The sequence below is a fragment of the Camellia sinensis genome, chromosome 14 (assembly GCF_055761805.1).
Source record: "Camellia sinensis isolate YWXY chromosome 14, ASM5576180v1, whole genome shotgun sequence".
Classification (NCBI taxonomy): Eukaryota; Viridiplantae; Streptophyta; class Magnoliopsida; order Ericales; family Theaceae; genus Camellia; species Camellia sinensis.
The window spans coordinates 51,843,654-51,867,094 of NC_138974.1; the positions used below are offsets into that span (position 1 = coordinate 51,843,654).

Here is a 23,441-nt window from a genome sequence, read left to right on the forward strand (position 1 = left end):
TCACCCATTTTTCCCAGTCCAATACACAATCACAAAATATAACATCAAGTAGTAAAGCATGATACTCCAATAAATAAATAAATAAATAAATAAATGGTTAAGTTAGATGTCAGTAATCTAGAAATCCCCCAAAGAGATTTCGTCCTCCCAACCACAAGAATCGGATGCGGATTATTCGGTATGCCCCCTCTTTTGCTGCTTTGTTGTAGAACTAACCTCGGATGCCCACCAACGGTTATATACCACGTAGCGCCAACCGCAGGGCCTCAAAAGAGACGGTAAAATAGGGCCTTGCCTGAATCCCTCCTCACACCAAACCACCTAGGGTCCGAATACAACCGCTCCGTTCAAGGGTTCCGAAAACCACTTGTGCAAGACTTTAACTTTTAAATAGGGAACGCATCCCAACATACCATATACCACATATTCTCATCTTTTCATTACTCAAATGTTCGAAAAACCCAATACCCACCCAATTAGGTTTCCCGTTAGATTAAGTGTTTTAAAACAAGGTTAGTTCAACATATAAAACATTAATATCCATATAAGCATGCATTCTTAAGATGAGAAAGGTAAATAACATAACCACAACACATATATTATCAGGTCAAGACATGATTATAAGCTACAACAATCTCATGAACTCAAAGGTACAAAACATCCATACCTAACAAAATTTCCAGATTTAGCATCGCATAAAGATTAAAATGAAAGAGCTATTTTAGATCCTTTATCGGGCTTGGCCTTCCTATGATTTGTAGAGGATTCAATCTAGTTTCTATAGCATTTTTCGGAATTGGGGTTGCTCTTCCATATTCTAAGTTATTTAGAAAATATTTCAGCGCTGTCCAGGGTCCGTCCAGAATCTGCCCAGTTCTGTCGTCTGTTACGAAAACTTGATTTTCTTGCAAACCACTCAATGTTTTTCGATGAAACCAATTTTAGTTGAAAGCTAACTTCTAAAGGAAGGTTTTTACATAAAATGGAGGTTCAGAATATTTTTGTACATTTTTCTGGAATTTTTGAAAGTTGGCTGAAAAAAACAGGTTCTAAGGTAGAATGCCCAAATTAAGAAGATTTATGAAAAGGGGGTTCCACCATGGGAAAGTTTCATTTCTTTTGTGAAGAAAATATGCTAACTATCACATGTTTAACTCAGAAAATTTGTTTGAAAGAGTTCCCTTGAAAAGTTGAGAGATTTGTACAAAAAGAAGATGGTTTGTGCCAAAATGGGTAAAACACAAGAGAGATGGAAACAATACTCAAATCTTGGTATTTTTAACATAAGAACATGGTAATAACAGATCTGAAACATCACTTAAAATCTTTAAAAAGAACATGCATTAGAAAAGAAAATGAAGAGAAGGTTGTGTTGGTGGCTTACCTTCTAGCTTTGCACAAGAAACTCTCTTCTTCTTCCCTCTCCTCCTCTAGAATTCTCTTCCTTGCTCTCCTCCCTCTCTCTAACCAAAATGTATGTGTGAGTGAGTGTGTTGTGTGTATGTTTGCAAGCTAGGGAGGGTGTGGTATATATAGGCAATTTGGGGTAAAAGGACATAAAAGCCCTTTAGTTGAAAATGGATGGGAAAGCTAGGATTTTGGTTGGTGTCAAATGGGATAGGAGTAACTAAGGTGTTAAATCCTAGGTTTTGGCATCAATTAGTTGATCTCTAGTTGAAAGGTAACTAGTTTTGAGATTTGCAACCTAGGTCTAGGTCACTAGGTTTGGATTTCCTAGAATGTCTTAATCATAGTCTTGAAAATTGGCTCCTTTCTCTTCCCTAGGAGTGTGATGGGTTATTATTTTATTTGTTTTGGTCCTAGAGCACACTCTTCAAGGTGTATATATATATATATATATATATCTTACAAGATTGATGGTACTAATAATATTAGGGTACATGTACTAGTTTTTGTGGTGTATTTTGGATTTAATAAAGAAGTAAGGGTTTGGTGTTAAATACATGTAATTTATGTAGAATTAAATTAGGTTAGGGAACCTAATCCGGCTAGTGTAATTCCTGTTTTGATAAAAAAAAGGTAATGCTAACTGACAAGATTCGAATTTATTCAAGTAACCGAGGGGATTTAAGAAAATAATTCAACATTAGGGTTTTTAAAGTGAATACATATTTCGGGGGGTTCACAAGTGGCCATTTGCCAAAAACAATTTTTGAGAGTTTTTAATGAAGTTGACTAATTCTCTCGAAAATTATTCTATTTTTCCAAAACTGGACCATTTCTTGGACCCAAAAAAGGAAAATTTTCAGTGCTCATAACCTGACTTGCATGATTTCAAATCAGAAAATTGAACAAGTATGTTAATCTAACTCTCATATTGGTCAAAATTGTTTTAGTAGAAAGCCAAAAACAAAAATGGTTAAAATGATGAACTAGGGGCACAGTTGAGTCAGGTTTTTTGTCTTTTCCCCGTTGTCAACATACTTGCAAGAAAGGGCACCATACTTGCCAGAAAGGGCACCGTACTTGCCAGAAAAGGGCACAACTGAAGTTAACAGCAAAAGGCCAAAAGCTCTCTTATTCTCCAAGCAGCGAGGTATCAAGCCAAGTGCGAAACAAGAACTGGAACAGAGCAGGATATTCCGTTCCCTCATCTAGACGGGTTTGATCACACGCAAATTGGCGTCTGACCCGGAATGGGGACGTAGAAAATGCAATGTCTGTGAGATCAATCAATTGTATATCCAGCCGGTGGCACATGTTGTAGCTTATCTTAATCAAGCTAAACCAAAGGCATCGTCAACCGATGTCAGTTACGAATCTGTTGCACATCCAGTCGTAGCACAACCCCTCTGTGGGAAAGTTCACTGTTGTGAGAGGAAGAAGGAGAATCTAGTAGAATACTGGGGGCAAGAGCCCAACTTCTTGCTTATCCATCAGCCACCCAGGAGAGGGATAAAAAATGAGAGAGATTGAAGAATAGAGAGATGTGCGCTAGGAGAAAAAGTGAAGAAAGGGCTTTTTCAGAAAACAAGAGATTGAGTGCCAGAGTGATGTGAGAATCACAAATGAGAAAGGGTGGGAAACAATACCCGAAGAAACAGGCTCCTCATGAACCGAGAGGTCTCTTGCCTTTGTAACACATCTGAGTGTTGTGTGTGTGTTTTTGTGTGTCTCGATTCTTACTTTGAGTCGTTTCCGGTGTCAATAGATGTGCTTAGGTTGTTTTTACCTTTGTTTTCCTTTGATTGAGTCGTGGTGCACTGTGTTCAATCGTAGGCTCAATCCCCGGTTAAGAACTCATTTATTAGTTTCAATTTCAAAAAATCGTTTTGTGCTCAGAGTGCTGCGCCATTCCCCACATATGTGCAAAACAGGATTTGTTCTTTCATAAAACTGTAGGGTTCAACCCAGGTTATGTGAGAACAGTAGAACCGAGACCTATCTGAAGTTATACGGGTTCCAGACTATAAAGCAAAAGAAAAGAGGAAAATTTGAAGCATTTGAGTGTGTTTCGACTTCAGCAAATTCTGAGATTGTATTCCGGATGTACCTTTTTAGGCCTTGTCCATGCTCCAAATTACGAGTGTACCTCTACCTCAAGCTCAAGCTCAAGCTCAAGCCTGCTTCAAAGTCAGAATGGTGATCATAAGTGTTCTCTCTAAGTACATTCCTTGCCAAAGGCATCTTGGCTGTATTTGCAATGAGTTCCTAGGAGATCAACTGCGACGGTGGAAACTAGAGTTCGAATGGCTGATGCCTAGAACGCAAAGGTTTGGAATTTCTGAGACTAAAGTCTGGTTTAAATACCCAGGGGTGTATCCTCGGCTTGGAATTTGTATGGCAGCCCCATAGGTTGAGGTAGCATGTATGCTCCTCAATTCTGGATACTGAACCAACATAGTCTGTCACCCCGTTGGAGAATAGGGAAAGTTGTGAATATGATCGGGAAGAAAAGCGGCATCCGTGACTTCTACATGCAGAGGTTACCCCTTTGTCAGCATTTCAGAATCTTTGTACTGTGAGTTCAAGGTAAGAATTCGAAGAACAAAAGGTAAGAGTTCGAAGAACGCAAGGGGAGATCCCTGTCAGAGTAGAGCGGTTCATCGCCACTCACCCCATGAGGTGTTTTTTTTTTTTTTAAAGTGCCGCTTTGTTTGTTTATTGCATTCCCTAAACATCATGCTCTACATTGCTTGTAACATGTATCATATCATTGCACTTATTGCATTTATTTGCATCTTGTGCTATCTTGTATCATTATCCTTTTACGCTGAGTAGCGTTTAGGATCGTTGTCCCTCGGGGCCTATCTCAGGATGCGTGGAATGCGCTCCTGATTGCTTTTTTTTTGACCTCTTCTCACGGTTTCAGCGTGGTTAGAGTCTGTTCTTCCTCACACGATTTCGGCGTGTTTGGAATTTGCCTTTCATCTTCTCACAATTTCAGCGTGGTTTGAGTGTCCCTTTCCTCACACGATTTCGGTGTGTTTGGAATTTATCTCAGGTTGCGTGGAACGCGCTCTTGATTGTTTTCGACCTCTTCTCACGATTTCAGCGTGGTTAGAGTCCCTTTCTCACACGAGTTCGACGTGTTTGGAATTTATCTCAGGTTGAGTGGAATGCACTCCTGATTGTTTTCAACCTCTTCTCATGATTTTAGTGTGGTTTGAGTGTCCCTTTCCTTACGCGATTTCGGCATGTTTAGAATTTATCTCAGGTTACGTGGAACACGCTCCTGATTGTTTTCGACCTCTTCTCACGATTTTAGCGTGGTTTGAGTGTCCCCTCTCACACACGAGTTCGGCGTGTTTGGAATTTATCTCAGGTTGCGTGGAACGCGCTCCTGATTGGTTTTCCTTTGGACCTCTTCTCACGATTTCAGCGTGATTAGAGTGTCTCCTTCCTCACATGATTTCGGCGTGTTCAGAATCTTTTCTTCCTCCTCTCATAATTTTAGCATGGTTGGAGTATGTCACCCTTTTGTATCTATCGCATCTATCTGTTACATCCATTGCATCTTATCTATTTTATTGCCTGCATCTTTTCCATGTTAAGCTTAGTCTGGTATGTGCTCATACATTTCCTTCATTGAAGCATGGTTCTGTGTTAATGTGTACGTGCCTATTCCACTAAGAGAATTGTGGTCTGAGGGTTTCGGCACCTTTTTTGTGTTAGACATGGTCTGTTTCGTACCCATACATTTTCTAGGTAAAATATGGTTTGGCTGCGCGCCTTATTCATTGCATCCATCGCATCCATTGCATCGTACTATGTTTTGTTGCATTCAGCATGTAGGATCATGATCTTTTCTCAGCAGATCATTCCTCACTTATATCATGCCACCCAATCACTTGTATGCTTTTTGCGAAACACACAGTTCTGCCTGTGCACACACCTATCTCACTAAGAGAGTTGTGGTTTGAGGTTTTCGGTACCTTTTCTGTGTTAAACATAGTTTGATGTTGCATCTCCATCCCTTTATGATATTTGTATGGTTTTGCACTGCTTGTGGTTTGATTATCTCAGTTACATTGCATATCATTTGCATTATTTCATTGCACTGTATATCATTTACATTGTTTTGTTATATTGTGTATCATTTTGCATCCAGTCCCTGAACTACGCTGGTTTGATTCCTTGCAAAGGGATACGTAGGCAACCTGTGGGCGCAACCATTTGTTTCTATATTTATATTTTGTTTGTTTGTCCAAGTTTTCGACCTTGTCAAAAATGGGTCGTCTCTAGGCTTTGACATTCACTCACGTCATTTCATGACTTTGAGCTCTATCAAAGAGGGGCAACTGTAGACACCCCATTTTTGACCGCCCTTAAGACTTGGGCGCTACTGATGGTTTACTTGGTGATGAAAGTTGTGCAGTGCAAGGGTTCAATTTCTTCGGCAATGAGAGAGTCAAATCCCAACCTTACACCCTGTTTTTAGACCAAAATGATTTTGACTAAAATGATTTTTAGATCTTGAAACCCTCTCTTTCAAAATATTTTTGAAAATGATTTTACGATGTTCCGAAGCTCACATTTTGTTAAATGTTGCGCTTTTCTGTAAACCAAGTAAGGAAAAAGTGGAAATGAATGAAAGAGAGATGAAATCTTTGAAAAATCTTTCAAAACACCTTGTTTTGGGGTTTGGGGTTAAAGAAAATTGAAGGAGAGGGAAGAAACCCTGTTGGGGAAGAAATTGGGCATGAATCGTTAAGAGAGAGTTGAGCAGCCCTCGCTAAGTCGAGCCTATCCGTTTGTACACTTGGATTTCAGCTATGAGGCCACTACCGTTGGAAAGAGGACTTCTAGGGCTTTGTTTTGCACTCAAGAATGACCTGAAAAGGAGTCTAGATGAAGGAGTTATGCCAGGTTGAAGTCGGGACCAGGGTCTAGTTTTTGCTGCCGGCCCCTATGGGAGTGTGCCGGCCACCAATGGAGCATGCCGGCCATATGCCGGCCAGAAATTTCCAAGAAGCCCAGAATTGGTAAATATTTCCTCTCCAGTTGTTATACACTACTCCAGATATTTTCGAACTTAGATATTTCGACCAAAGCTCCATTTTTGCTATATATGGAGCCATATCACTCATTTTGGAAAAAAAGAACAAGTTAGCAATTGTGGGAGCCTCTCTCTCTAAAAATCCTCTCTCTCTAGAAGATTTGTGAGCAAATTCTCCCATCTCTCCAGAATTTTCTCTCTTTCTCTCTCTCTCTCTCTCTCTCTATCCCCTTGTTTTAGGCTTGAAAGTGAGAATTCCCTACATATTTGCATACACTTCCTTAACCAAAGTTGATCATCTTTGGGCTGAGGTAGCTTGGGACTTTGTTTGAGCTCCAAAAGGTGGTTTTGGCTCAGATTTTGGCTGGTTTTGCTGCTGTGCTTCAAGGGTAAGCACTTCTCCCTTTCAAGCTTGTTTTTGCACACTTTCTTTATCCCCATTTTCCCATTGTTTTGTACTATTTTGGGGCTGATTTTGAACCATAAAAAACTCTGATTTTGAGGTTCTACAATGGTGGTTTGAGCCTTGTTTGGCTAGGGGGTGTTTCCTCCTCTTTGCTCCTTGGCTTGTAAAGCCTTTTGAGCCTTCTCTCAAAGTATTTCAAACAACCTTTTTTTGGCCCTTTAACCACTAAATTCCGGAGGAATTTCAGTGGTAGAAAACTTATTTTGAGGTCCCAAATAGGAGGGGGTGGCCTCCCCTCCTTGTCTTTCTATGCTATGCCTAGTTAGCCTTGCAAAGTAGCATCTTTTTGTGACTTCTTTTAGCTTAGTTTGAGCATGTTTTTGGCTATATTTTAACATGTTTAAACTTTGTTTTTGGATGGTTTGGCCACTCATTGCTTGCAACTTGCACTTGCAGTGTAAACTTGCTCACTAGCCTAGTGTACTTGATGGTTTAGCCTATTAATCTAGCTTGTGTATGCTTCACTCCAACATGTTTTTGACTCTGATTTAGCATGCTCTAGGACTTTTTTGAGTGGTCTTGGCCTTTTGAGGCTTGCTTTGTATAGCTATAGTAGAGTTGGCCTTGACTAGCTTTGTGTTTTAGGCCCTTTAGCATGCTTTATTTGAGTGATTTGCATGATATGGCATCATTTTACATGTGATTTCAGAGCATAATCCTCTGTCACACACTCACATATTTCACTTTATAATCGCTTTTGAGGGTTGTGCCTTATGTCTTGCTTGTGAGCCATTTTGAGCGTATGATTTTCTTGCCTTTTGAGCTTCAATTCCAACATGTTTAGGCTACTAATTTAGCATGATTAAGCTCTGTCCAGAGCTGGTTTGGTCATTTGAGATTGGTCTTGCATGCTTCTAGTGTAATGCATTTAACTAGCTTTGGTGCTTTTGGCCTTTTAGCATGCCTTGCATGTATTATTTGCATGATTTAGTGTTTCTAACATGTCATTTCAATGCTGAAATATATGCCATTGCACTCCATCGTTTCACTCTTTCATTTGCTTTGAAAGAGGTCCTAAGCCCCTTGTTGGCTTAAGCATGGAATTGAGGCTCTCATGCCTAATGGTTTTAGCCTTCTCTTGAGGGTTTCTACTAACCAAAAGCATGAGGCTTCTTTCATGCTCAAGGTGCTTGTGGCTGAGGCCATCTTTCCCATTAGAGGGCTTTCACATTGAACTTAACCGGTTAATGAATGACTCGGTAATTTTAAAATTTGTAAACAAGAAATGGGCCAAGTAAAACATGTCAAGATAAGCATGTTGTTTGCATTGCATGTGTTTGGATCAGACGTTAATCCAAACACGAGAAATGTGGAGCGTTTCATACTCCAAGTGATGAAACGTGTCACATTTCTTAGTCGCCAAGCCTCTTGATCATGCATGATAGAGTTGGAGGCTCTTTGTGTTGTTTGTGCATTTGCTAACATGGTGTAAGCTTGACTCTTTGGCCATCATGCATTGAGATGCGTGGTTGGTGGCTTGAGAGCCGAGTGCTACGCTCCTTTGAGCTTGAGAAATGATAAGTAGAGTAGTTGCACATACATTTCCTTGCAAATACATTGCTGTGCCTTTGTTGTTCTCTGTTGTAGCAAAAGTGGGACTCTGGAAGGAGAGGTGGCCGGCCGGCCACTTGCACTAGCCGACCAACCACTTGCACTGGCCGGCCAGCTAGTTGAGGTAGCCTACCGCCCAGTTGAGGTGGCTGGCCGGCCGCCTGCAGCAAATTTGTCCAAAATTTTCTTGTCTTGGGGCAGATACAACCTGGAAGTGTGTGTGATTGTAGACCGCCCAAAGTCGCTCCGCATGGGAGGGCGCGAATTGGATTCTAACTACTACAGTTCGGACTCCTGTCACGGTTCTGAATCTAATCTCACAAAGTGCAATGTAAGACTGATAAATCACCAAAGAGTCCAAATCTGACAAATCGTTTTGGAAAATCGATTTTAATCAAAAAGCGCTAAACATGGACTGTTTTGCCAGATTTTAAAGTCGCCACCTAAATATTTTATTTTGAAAAATTTAGGAAACCCTGACTCATGCCTACGGCCACGTGTTCGTCATCACCAAAGTTGCCTCGGCTCGGGAACTTGGGTACGAGGGGGGAAGGTCACGAAATGAGCACCCCCGCTTGCCCGATCAAAGGATCGCCCTCTTCTAAACATGATATGTTATTTTAAAAACACATGTGTTCTTATTCCAGTTTGTTAATCTAAAATTACTATGTGATGCACGTAGCATACAAGTATAGACAAAATCACTCAATTTGGAACAAAACATCTCATGTTTGTTTTTCGAAAATGGTTTGGAAGTGCTACTCGCAAGTAAGCTAAAACGCGGATTTTTCACTCTCAAGTGGGCTTAAAACATGATGATTTTGCCACCCTCAAGTGGGCTTAAAACTCACAATCAATGAATTGTTCAAATTCAGGCAATAAAGCCTTCCTCCACAGGCATTCATGTAGTTTATCAAATAACCACATAGCCTCATGGCAAGCATACTGTCATGGCAACACTCATACTCATGCAAAGATGTTAAAGCATAAACACTTACAGTGTAAGCTAGTTAGTAATCATGCATGATCTTAGCTATGTTAGATACCTAATGCAATGCATGCGAAAATGCAACTAAGCAGGCTCGACTATCTAAGATGGCATATGAGTTGCAATACTTTGATACATGTATTCAAATAGGAATTGAAATACGATGCAGTTTGAATGATGCGCCGAGCCCGGTTCATGCAAGACAAATGAATGGATGCAAACATGCAAGCATAATGTATGTTAATTGAAACATGCCCTAAACTAACCATCAAAAGCTGATAAGTAAAAGGAAGAGAGAAATAGGGTTGGAAGACATGCACACACACACGCACCCTTATTACAACATGTTGCCCTCTCGAAGGAGGGTCCGAATAAAAGCTAAGCTAATCTAAGCTAAGCTAACTAACTAATCTAATTAAGCTAATTCGACTAATTATTACGAACGAAACGAATAACTAGTAAACTACTTACTAATTATTACGACAATTAACTAATTAAGAAATTAATTAATTACATTACAAAAACAAACTAACTAATAATTAAAGCTTTAAGCTATGCTGCCCCAGCAAGTTGAAGAAGTTTGAACATGCATGCCTCGGTTTCCACCTCGAAAAGCTCTCCAGTTTGCTCTCTTGAGGCTCTGTCTGTAGGGTGTCTTCAAGAACTAGCTGCTGAAACTTACCAAACCAAAGCTGGGGAGTGCACCAGTGGCTTGCCGGCCATGAAAGGTGGCTGCCGGCCACCTGCCGGCCAAGAGTGGGCCTCTGCCGGCCAAGGATGGAAGGTGCCGACCATCAATGTGGCACTGCCGGCCACTGGTGTGCTGTGACACCAAACTGCAACAGAGCACAAAAATAGAGGAAAGAGAGGGTCTCCCTAGGGTATGTATGTACTGTGCCACTCTATATCATTTCAAAACATCAAGGGAGAGGCACTATTGGATCCAAAACCATCAATCAAGCATGCAATGCATGATGGCCAAAGATCCAATCTTGTACACATTCAATAAATGCCATGCAAACAAGACTCTAAGACCATTGCCTTATCATGGAAGATCAAAGGCAATGGAGACAAAGGGAATTGGCCCATTTTCATCACTTTGAGTATGAAATTGACCAATTCACCTTGTGTTCAATATGACGTCCGATTGAACACAATGCAATGCACACAAAACATGATTTTCTTGGCATGCTTTACTTGATTTGATTCTTGTTTACACATTTTACATTACCGAGTCATTCGTTAACCGGTTTAGTTCAATGTGAGAGTCCTCTAATGGGAAAGATGGCCTCAGCCACAAGCACCTTGAGCATGAAAGAAGCTTCATGCTTTTGGTTAGTAGAAACCCTCAAGAGAAGGCTAAAACCATTAGGCATGAGAGCCTCAAATCCATGCTCAAGTCAACAAGGGGCTTAAGACCACTTTCAAAGCAAATGAAAGAGTGAAGCATGGAGGAAGATTGCAGAAATTTTAGCACTGAAATGGCATGCAAAAGACTCTAAATCATGCAAGCAATGCATGCAAGGCATGCTAAAAGGCCAAAAGCACCAAAGCTAGTGAAGTGCATTACACTAGAAGCATGCAACACTAATTTCAAATGACCAAACCAGCTCTAGATAGAGCTTAAACATGCTAAAACAAAGGCCAAAACATGCTGAAATGGGAGCTCAAAATGCTAGAAGAACATGCACACATGTTGGCCTATAAGCAAGGCATAACACACAACCCTCAAAAGCTATGAAGAAGTGAAGTATATGAGAGTGTGACTACACTATGTGCACTGAAATTACATGCTAAATGGTGCCATACCATGCAAACATCACATGTACAACATGTTAGAGGCCCCAAAAGTCAAGGCTAGTCAAGGCATTTACACAAGAGGCATGCAATACATGGCCTAAACAACCAAACTAGCTCTAGATAGAGCTTAATCATGCCAAAACAAAGGCCAAAACATGCTGAGATGGAAGTTCATGAGCTTAGACAAACATGCATACGTATTGGCTCATAAACAAGGCTCCAAACATGCCTCTTAAGAGAAATGAAAGAGGGAAGTATATGAGAGTATGACAGTGAAACATGCTCTGAAATCATATATCGAATGATGCCATATCATACAAAAAACCCAAACAAAGCATGCTAGCGACCTCAAACACAAAGCTAGTGAAGCCCAACTACACTATAGCTATACAAAGCTAAGCATATATGACCAAGACCACTTAAAACAGACCTCAAGCATGTTAAATTAGTGGCAAAAATGTGCTGGAGCAAAGCTAATACATGTTAGAATGATGAACTAAAGCACGAAGCATGTTAGGCTAACAAGCATAATTGCACTACAAGTACTAAAAGCATGCAAGAGGTGACCAAGCCAGCCAAAAACAGAGTTATGGAAGGTCCAAAAAGTCACAAAAAGTGCTTGAACAAAGCCACAAAGAAGTAAAAACACATGCTCATTTGGTAGGCCATCTACATATACAAACAAGACAAGGAGGGGGGGCACCCCCTCCTATTTAAGGCCTCAAAACAAGTTTTCTACCACTGGAATTCCTTTGGAATTCAGTGGTTAAAAGGCCAAAACAAGATGGTTTCAAAAGCTTTAAAGGAAGGCAAGAAGCTTAGCAAATAAGCCACCAAAGAGGATGAAACACCCCTAACTCCAAAAACACTTTAAACTACCATTTTTAAACCTTAAAAACAAAGGTTTTGTAGTTGACAACTAGGCCAAAATCAGCATGAAAAGGTGGCCAAGATTGTGTTAAAAAATAAGCTTAAAAGAGAGAGAAACTCACCCTTGAAGCACAGCAACAAACAGCCAACAAACAGCCACTTTTCTTGAACCAAAACCACCTTTAGCAGCCCAAAAAAAGTTCCAAGGAACCTCAGCCCAATGGTGATCAAGTATTCTTAAGGGTTGATAGGTTGAAGATGGTTGCATGCAAGCCTTCAAGCACAAAATCTTTAGAGAGAGTGAAATCTAGAGAGAGGTTTAGAGAGAGAGGCTCCCAAAATTTCACTCCCAAAATGTTCTCTCCATTGTTCTAACCCCTTGAATATGAGATATAAGGCTCTCATATATAGCAAAATATCAAGCTTTGGTCGAAATATCTCCATATAGGACAGGTGGCACATTGTGGAAACAGCTGGAGCAAAAATATCTGCAGAAAACTGCTTTGTTCCATCTGTGGCCGGCACTGTACCACTGTTGGCCGGAACTTGACCATTTTTGGCCGGCAGAACACTCCCTTGGACGGTAGGGGGCCGGCATTGGCCATTCATGGCCGGCACATGCCCCAAAAATCCCATTCATGGTCATAAACTTCCATCTCTGGTTGGACAGGAAAATCGGCTTTTTGGGCTTGACTTTAACCGGACATATCTCCTTCATCTGGACTCTTTTTCAGGTCATTCTTGAGCCTAAATTGTAGCCCTAGAAGTCTTCTTTCCAATGGTGGCAGCTTCACTTCAAAATTCCAAGTGTACAAAAAGTTATGCCTATTTGAGTGAAGACTACTCAGTTTTGATCCTGCCGGGATTCATGCCCAACTGCTTCTCCAACTTGTTTTCTTCTCTCCTCTCCACTTTTCTTCAACTCCAAACCACTAAACAAGGTGTTTTGAAAGATTTTTCACAAGATTTCATCTCTTATTCATTCATTTCCACTTTGTCTTTGCTCGGTTTATCGAAAAGCGTGACATTTAACAAAATACGAGCGTCGGAACATCGCAGAAGAATTTTCAAAAATATTTTGAAAGAGAGGGTTTCAGGGTCTCAAAATCTTTTGATCAAGATAGTTTTGGTCTAAAAAGGGGTATGAGGTTGGGATTTGACTCTCTTTCCTTGCCGAATAAATCGAACCCTTGCACTGCACAACTTTCACCACCAAGTAAACCATCAGTAGCGCCCAAGTCTTAAGGGCGGTCAAAAATAGGATGTCTACAGCGATGTTCTGAGATTACCACAAGTGCAAACAAAGGCAACTCATGGCAAGGCAATGCATTTCCGGGCAAAGCGAACCGAGCATGCATCTCTCCCTCGCCCTCGAGGCCATTTTACTGTTTTACTTAGCTAGTTAATTTGCCGATTTTGTAATTAATTAGTCAATGTGCTTAGCTAATTTAATTCATTTTTGTAATATTCTAATTAGCTTAGTATAGCTAGTTTCAATTCGGTTTGTAATTAATTAGCTTAGCATAGTTAATTAGTTGATTTGTAATAAGTACTTAGCTTAGCTTTTATTTATTCGGACCTTCCTGCGAGAGGGCGTATTGTTGTAATAAGTGTGCGTGCGTGCGCGTGTGCATGTCTTCCAACCACATTTCTTTCTCCGTTTTACTTATCAGTTTTTGATGGTTAGTTTAGGGCATATTTCAATTAACATACCTTATACTTTGCATGCATGCATCATTCATTTGTCTTGCATGCACCGGGCTCGGTGCATCATTCAAACTGCATTGTATTTCAATAAACTTTCTTGAATACGTGTTCCAAAGCATGTTATCAAGTATTGCATTCATATGCCATCTTAGATGGCCCAACCTATTAGTTGCATTTTTGCATGTGTTGCATTAGGCATCTAACATAGCTAGGATCATGCATGATTTCTAACTAGTTTTCTGTTTTGATTCAGAGTACACTGTAAGTGTTTACGCTTTAGCATACTTGCATGAGTGTGAGTGTTGCCATGTTTAGCATGCTTGCCATGAGGCTATTTGCTTAAGTGTTCAACTGCATGAATGCCTGTGGGTGGAGGCTTTGTTGCTTGAATTGGAACAATTCATCAAATGTGAGTTTTAAGCCCATTTTGCGGAGTGGCAAATCATGTTGTTTTAAGCCCACTTAAGGGTGGCAAATTCATGTTTTAGCCTACTTGCGAGTAGCACTTCCAAACCATTCTCGAAAAATGAACAGTAGATGTTTTGTTCCAAATCGAGTGATTTAGTCTATACTTGTATGCTGTGCGCATCACATAGTTAGGTTAGCTAATAAACCGGAATAAGAACACATGTGTTTTCAAGATAACATATCATGTTTAGTAGCGGCCGATCCTTTGATCAGGCGAGCGGGGGTGCTCATTTCAGGACCTTCTCCTCTCGTACCCAAGTTCCCGAGCCGAGGCAACTTTGGTGATGACGGACATGTGGCCTTAGGCACGAGTTAGGGTTTCCTAAATTTTCCAAAATAAAATATTTAGGTGACAACTCTGAAATCTGGCAAAGCAGTCCATGTTTGGCGCTTTTGATTCGAAATTGATTTTTCAAAACCAATTGCTGGATTTGGACTTTTTGGTGATTTATCAGTCTTACATTGCACTTTGTGAGATTAGGCTCAGAACCGTGACAGGAGTCCGAACTGTAGTAGCTAGAACACAATTCGTGCCCTCTCCAAAAAGGGGGGCGCGTAGAGAGAGTTCGGGCAATCTACATAGACACACACACAACCTTCTTTTCACACCTAGATTTTCTCAGCACACACACACACACCCACATACACACAAAATTCTAGATTATTCTACAATTTAATGTATGATCAAAATTTGTTTAATTAAGCATCACTTAGTCTTAATAATTCTTGATTAACACATAATTAAATCAATCATGACTAATCACAAATCCCACTTAATTTAATTAGTCTAATTTGACTTCTTTTAGAGCCCAATTAATTATATTTAAATTTATTAATGTGAATCAGAGTTTTTTTTTAATCAAACTCCCAAAAGGCTCCAAATATTAAATTGAACTTATTGTCATCATCAATTTTGATTTCTCAAACCATTTAGGCCTTCAATTTCTAATCAGACTCCAAATTTCCGTCAATAAATTACATATTCAAATTGGATAACCCATAAATAAATTTAATTCGTAATAATCACAATTCTCAATTCTCATAATTTAATTAACTTAATTAACTCCAATTCGGATCTAATCAATCGAATTTCAATTTTACTAAACTGAATCAAATATTTAATTAAACTCCCAAATGGGTTCCAAATGCAACAAAATAAGCAACAAAATGTTTCCTTATCATTTTGAAATACCCTACAACTCTTAATTCTTGGTTTTAATACTTAAATCTATTACACAAACACATATATATTCCCAAATGGACAACTTATCACTTACTTATTAGATGCAAGAAACTTAATTCCGTTCTAGACATTCTAGTGCTCAGTGGACTCGTGTGTGAGATATTAATTCGTGCTCTGATACCAAAATTTTTCATGACCCAATCTCGGCAAGCCAACCCCTGCCAAGAGGGCACACTTCAATGCTATAACACCTGTACACAATAATCACCTGTATAATTCTTATATCACATCACCAATAGTGCATAAGACCCTTCGATTGGCCAACATATATGAGATGATCCATTCAAAGACAAAAATATCATCATGCTACTAAGACAGTTTCCATGCACCATTACCCCCAAAATAAAACATACTATTCGTGAATCCATAAATACATCCAACTTCACAAAGAAAATATTTACAATCAACCTACTTCATAAAACAAAGGAAAAAACTACATCCTAGAGTGACGCTAAGCAAAACCTCAACTACCAGATGTTCACATTTGATCCTCCAGAAACTCTAATCTTCCAAGTTGAGGCGAGCCACACAAAAGTCTAGGAATCTGAAAAAAAATTAATTAAAAAAAAGAATGAGCTAGAGCCTAATGAGTCTGCCAATCCCATGGAGTTATAAAGCTTGCTCTTTCCAATTGGGTTCAAAATAAGATAATAAACACAAGAGCTTAATTGGACTGAAACTTATAAAATTTGAGAAAATTTTGCATAAACCGTTATCTAGATTTTTCCAAAGAATCTCATAATGCAGGAAAAATACATTTGAATAAGGAAAGTAAACAAAAATACAACTTTTCAATACATTAAGATTTCATGTCCATCATACGAACCACTACATAGCCTTAGGGTTGCGTTACCTCGCGACTTAGGTGGTGATGGTACCGTTACCCAAAACATAACCATAGGAACATAACTCATGTTATCGTAGCACTTCAATTCTCATTTCAATGTTTCGGTCCCTAGGACCCCTTATGTACAACAACCCTTATGGTCCTTAAAACATTTCGGTCCCCAGGACCCCAAAGCATTTCGGCCCTTGTAGCCCCAAAGGCTATATTTGGTTATATGATCAATAAAAAATAAATACTCTCGCATGACGTTTCATTGTCATTTAATCATCATCATAAACTTTGAAGGACTAAACTTAAATAAATTCTCATAAAAATTAGTGCTTCATTATACAGATGAAATCATATATTTATTTAAACTCAACATTTGACCTCAATAAATTTATAGATTTTCTTCTTATACATATATCATGATGAAATGTGTTACTTCCTTTAATTCAAAAATATTTTCAAACTTTGTATTAAACATAGAGATAAGGTAAATTTTCATGGTAAGTATACTCACCTCCAAAATAGCAAAAGCGTAGATTTGAAACTCTACGAATTAATTCCCAAGAGGTGTAGAGACGCCTTCCTCCAATCCCAACAATTAGTGGGTAGGATCTAAAATTAAGGAAAAGCTTTCAATGAAAATTACAACATCTACAAAATTGATCCTAAATAAGACATGTTATGGAATGATAAGTTAAAGAACTCCTCCAACTTCAAGTCACCCAAACAAACTTCTTATCCAATCTCCACAACACCCATCCTTTGTACATTTTTGAGTTATTAACCTTTCTAAATATCCAACCAATTTATATGCACAATACCACCATCAATTAAACCACAAAAGTCAAAAATCAACATTTTCATAAACTCAACAACTTAGGTAAAACCACTTCAATCATTAATAAAATTCCTCCAAAATCGTTTATAGAACATAGAGATACCAAATCCACCAGTTATCAAATCAATTTCAACATATAAATTTCCTAACACTAAAATCTCCAATTTTTACATCACATTCAAACCTAGATTAATCCAAATCTCAATCTCCAAAACAACCATCAAATTGATCATTAAACCAATAATTTCATGAACTCATGATTTTTATAACTTTTTCTTCAAAATCATTTACATACTCAATTGCATTGATCCAATCTTCAAACATTTATTGTTGCATGTAATCTATAGAACTCAATTTAAGAATAATTCTCAAAATTGAACCCAAATTTAACAAATTTAAGGAATCAAAACTCATATTCTTCAACCTAACTTGATTTTTGATGCAAAACCCAATTTCTATCAATTTATATTATTAATCTTCAAATCTTAATTTTTAATCCTCTCAAAATCCATCTTGAATCAATTTATGTCTAGATTATTTAAACTATACTAGAAAGAGGATGAAATTTCATACCTTGACATGATTTTTCCACAATTTTTAGCTTGAATTTTGGTATCCCACAAAACCCTCTTCTCCTTTGTTCTTCCTTCAATTCTCAAGCCTTGAGTTCCTTCTTTTCTCTCTCTCTCTCTCTCTCTCTCTCTCTCTCTCTCTCACTCTCTCAGCCTTTCTCTATTTACAGCTCAATTTCTCTCTTCTTGAATGTTAAAGAATGAATTCAATGGGCTCTATCTAATACAACGTATATACAATGAATAGACACACACACAGCCTTCTTTTCACACCCAGATTTTCTCAACACATACACACCCACATACACACCAAATTCTAGATTATTCTACAATTTAATGTATGATCAAAATTTATTTAATTAAGTATCACTTAGTCTTAATAAATCTTGATTAACACATAATTAAATCAATCATGACTAATCACAAATCCCACTTAATTTAATTAGTCTAATTTGACTTCCTTTATAGCCAAATTAATTATATTTAAATTTATTAAACTGAATCAGATTTTTTTTTAATCAAAATCCCAAAAGGCTCCAAACATTAAATTGAACCTATTGTCATCATCAATTTTGATTTCTCAAACCATTTAGGCCTTCAATTTCTAATCAGACTCCAAATTTTCGTCAATAAATTACATATTCAAATTGGACAGTCCATAAATAAATTTAATTCGTAATAATCACAATTCTCAATCCTCATAATTTAATTAACTTAATTAACTCCAATTCGGACCTAATTAATCGAATTTCAATTTTACTAAACTGAATCGAATATTTAATTAAACTCCTAAATGGGTCCGCAATTAAAAATTAAATTGATTCAATTTCTTAATTTCACGTCCTTAAGCCATTTGGACTCTTAATTTCTAATTGCAAAATAAATCTTTAATAGAATCATATACGAATCAGATTCCACAATTCTCATAAATTCCAAATTAAATTAGGATAACGACTACATAAAATCCCAAATCTCTTTAATTAACCAAATATAAAATATTATACGTGGCGGGTCGTCACATGTTTAGTTTCTCTTTTCTTTGTTTTTGAATTAAATGTTGATTGGGGCTGTCATTAACTAATACAAAGAATTCTTCAAAGGAGCATAAGAACAAATATAGAATGCACAATATGGTGGAATATGAAGAAATAGAGAAATTATTCCATCCGATTTTGGTCATTGACGAAATCACAACAGTTTCGCTTCAATCACAAAATCGTTGTCATTATGCTTACCAAATCAGATTGCCAACAATCTACCTTGGCAGAAAGTCAAAAGTCCATAAATAAAAACAAATAAAGTAAAACATGTTTAATTTGGTTAGAATTGTAATCAATTCTATTTACTATGAAGAAAAGAAGACAAATTGTAGCTTTGGTTTCACTAATAATTTCTTGATTGAATCATCTATTTCTTGAATGTTCCTTATGTAATTGGACTTTTTGATGTTCGAATGCCATGTTTTCGTTTTAGGTTTTCATTTTTTTTTATCATATATATGTCTATATCTGTCGATGATGTTTGCATGAAGGATTTGGAGAGGGATTTATGGAGGATTCATTCTTTTTATTTTCTGTCTTAAGTGTGTTATTATTCCTTGTAATCAAATCTTATATCGCCCTTATTGATGTGAAAAAATTATTAGTATTTGTTGGTTGGATGCATTTATTTGTCATTCTTTTTTTTAATAACCAAGAAAATTTGGGCTATTCTGGCATCTATACTATTGCCAATCTTTGGAGCTTTGTACTGCCTCTTGTTTGCCTACATGCATATGTTTCCTTCCTCTTATTTGGTCAATAAATGACAATTTAAATTTAAAAACCTGCAGGAACTAGAAAGAACAAATCTTTAAATAATCCAGTGTCACAATCTATTTATGGCGTGAACTAATGGACCTTCTTATTTCACTCTATTCTTCATTGCTTTATTTGTTATGACCCTAATATATTTAAGAAGCTATTTTTTCTTTTTCATTCTTTGGCAGGGTATTAGAGATTGGGATAATCTACTGTTGGTGGATTAACAGAGTTTCTCTATGCAAATTTCAAATTCAAATAATTTATTTAAATTGATCTACAACTTGACAACTATGCATTCTAAATTCTATTTCAACGGTCAAATAAATGCTTTAAATTTACACTTTGCCAAGCTCTTGTATTTGCCACATATTTGTCAATTCTGATTTATTATTATTTCTAATGCTTCATAATCCATTACAGCACCCTTTGTGGATCTCACTTTCTACATATTTCGTATGTCTACTTCAGGAAAAGCACAAAAATGAGACATTCAAGGATCACTTTTTGAAGAACCTTCTCATGGAGCTCTATTCTGCACTTGGGAAACATTTAAGAGGAGATTGAAGGATAACATAGATTCAAAGTGACACGTATTAACCATTTTAATGTTCTTTTATATATTTGTTAATCATTTTAGTATCTCAAAATTCTCTTCTTAACATGTTCATCCCACAAATGGTTAGACTAGCAAGCCGGTCTTGCTCATAGAACAATGTCATATGGTATTTCGCTTCTATTTATCATTGTAAACTGAACTTGAAAAATTATGCCTTCTTGTATTCCATGTAATCAAGTTTCTTGGCGTCTATTTTTATGTCCAACAATGTTTTTATTTTTATTATTTTTATTTTTTAGAGCAAAACAACACATCATTCATTGTAGAAACTTACACCACCGGCTTAAGATTGGAGATCACCTTAGCGAGGTAATCAGATCGATTCCATCTTAGAAAAGTACAAAGATTGTTAGTTATCATAATTTTTAAAATTTCCGTTAGTCTTTTACTTTTGTATTTTTGGTTTTGGGTATTATTAGTTTCTTCCGCTAGTTTAGTCCATCCATTTATTCCACCTTCCTATTGGTTATGAGGCCCACTTCAAACAGGTTATTGTTAGTTGCTTAAATGAATCTTATTTGTTCTCATAACTGAATCTCAATGATATTATCTTAGAAGATATGATGATCTAAAGGATAACTGAACTTATACATTAAAAATTTGTTGTCTGACACATTGTTTTCTATGGGTCTAAACCTATACATTAGAACGCTTCTCTACTTTGACAGGGCTGCTCAATTTTTCTTTGTAACTATTTGTGATGTGATTTTGCTAATTTCAGTTTTGAAATGGGCTTACTTCTACAAATGTTGGTGATGCTTGTTATGTTATTTTATCATTCTCTTATGATTGGAATTGTTTTCATCCACTTGCGTTTTTTGAACTTCCACGCAACAATTTGGCTTAGAAATTTTGTTTATTTTTTCTTATTTAGCTAATATAGTTCTCATGTGAAGAATGGAAATGATATAAATTGAAAAATCAATGTACACTTTATTTTTCTTTTGATGGGCTTTGCTCATTTTTTTATTTGAATTCATTAAATATTGAGCTTAAAGTCCTTGTTATGACCATTTCCACGTGTGGATTTCGAGATCAAGTTGCTAACAGTTGGTGGAAAAAGATTGAAACTTACGATTTGGGACACAGGTAATTAACATAGATGACTTGCTATTTGGAACTATTTTGTTTATTCAGTGTGGAAAATTTCTTGGATCCCAATAGCTAAAACAGTTGCTAAAATAGCTACTTTCCAATACCAAAACCCTACGCCTACCTTTATGAAAAGTTGAGTTAAAAAATAATTGCTGAAGTGTTTGTGCAAATTCGAGTGGTTTCGGAGTCTTAAATTAGATATTGACATGTATCTATCCTTCAAAACAAAAACACAAACAAAAACAACAACTTAGAAAAGCCTTTTTTACGGACAAGCTTTACTGAACTTATTTTATTCAAACATATATTATTCACTATTCAGATATGAGGCTATTAAATTTTTTGGTTTGCATCTGGACAGAAGAGATTTGGAACATTGATAAGCTCTTACTATAGAGGTGCACATGGAATTATTCTCGATAAGCTATTTACAAATGTAGAAAATTTGCATTCTAATGCCATTTATGTGGTAGTTATACTTTGATAGTATATTTTTTTTTACAGTATTTCACATGGAATAGTTCTCTGATTTTTTTTTTGGGTAACACATGAATTGTTTTGAAAATGTCTGCTTCGTCACATGCTTTTTCTTACCATTTCGATCAATTTAAATAGTTTTAATTGTTGATGCTTTGTTGTCATCTTTCCTCTACCTAATTTTTTTTTGTTTTGTTTTAGTTTATGATGTAATAGTGAAGCGACCCCACGCGTGAAGCGCGTGGGGGCCTACTAGTATTTATAAAAACTAATAGCATGGTACAACCGGCTCACATCATGCTCCCATAGCAATTATATTGTTTTGTCTAGTTCTCGATTTTGTTTCTCTAGAAGAATTGAAATAAAAATTTTAATCTGTCAATAAATTTTTTATACTCCCTATGTCCCAAAATAATAGTCTTTTTAGGAAATTTAACTTTTTTTGATAGTATAATTATTACATTTTAAAAATATTAATTTTCTAAAATTACTCTTTGATAGTACACATTTTTTTTAGAATATCAATTGTCATAATTGTACTTTTTATATTATTAATGAATTTGAAAGAAAAATAAAATAGTAAATTCATATTATTTTATTCCTTAATTTTTGAAAAATAGTTTAGAACAATGAAAAATGAAATAAGAGACGGGAATATGGATCCCAAATGCTTTATTAAATTTTCTACCAACCCTCTCACAAAGATGTAGGACCCATACAAACCCATATGTGCGTGAGTTCCAAACCCATGTGAGAGGTTTGATAAAAAATTTGATAAATTATATGAGATTTCTTGCATAACCCATAAGAGACTAATATTTTAGAACAGAAGGAGTAATTGATTGTGTTTTTAATATACATTTTTAATAATAGTGCCAAGAATTTAGACACAAAAAATATTAAAAAAATAATTAATAATTCAAATTTATTTTAAATGTAAACCTATTACATAAAAGTTAAAATTTTGAATTATACATTATTTTCATTTTTATTTTTTTTAATGTCAGAGTAACATTTGCATGTATTTTTAAGCCTATTAAATGCCCGTTGAAAATGAATAGTATTTGAATTTGATTGTAGAAGAGAGTTATAAAATATTGGCTTACCCTAATTTGGGTGAGACCATGTCTATATATAATCAATATAAGATACATGAAAAAGGAATTAAATAATTACACAATCAAACCCTAAAATTAAATTCATAAATTAAATATACAATATTCCATATTGCAACACTTCCATATTGCAACACTTCCCCTCAAGCTGGATCAAAGATGTCAACCAACCCCAGCTTGCCAATGAAAGATCGAAGTAGGGATGGTCCTACAGATTTGGTGAAGGTGTTGGCAGTTTTATCAGAAGATGGAACAAATGAAGGACATATAATGCCAGCTCGAACGTTTTCCCGGATAAAATGAATATCAACCTCAATATGCTTAGTGCGCTCATGAAGCACAGAGCCAAAGGCAAGTAAGATGGCAGACTTATTGTCACAAAATAGCTTTGAGGAATTATTCTCCTCAAAGCCTAATTCAGTAAGAATGGACCGAAGCCATAGTAACTCACATGTCCCATGAGCCATGGCGCGATATTCAGCTTCAGCAGAGGATCAAGAAACAATTGCCTATTTTTTGCTTTTCCATGACAGAAGAT

The 23,441-nt window shown here is 36.8% G+C and overlaps 1 long non-coding RNA gene across 2 annotated transcripts in view; it reads left to right on the top strand.

Moving 5' to 3' along the window:
• The window catches only part of LOC114318013 (uncharacterized), a 36,824-nt gene extending 15,359 nt beyond the window's left edge, over window positions 1–21,465 (top strand). The window contains exons 3-4 of one of the 2 annotated variants that reach the window (XR_014350423.1): window positions 20,069–20,190; window positions 20,456–21,464. This is a non-coding gene — a long non-coding RNA (uncharacterized LOC114318013). Of the gene's footprint in view, window positions 1–20,068 lie in introns of both variants that reach the window. The other variant, XR_003648844.2, reaches the window with a different exon arrangement.
• Window positions 21,466–23,441: the final 1,976 nt, after the last annotated feature.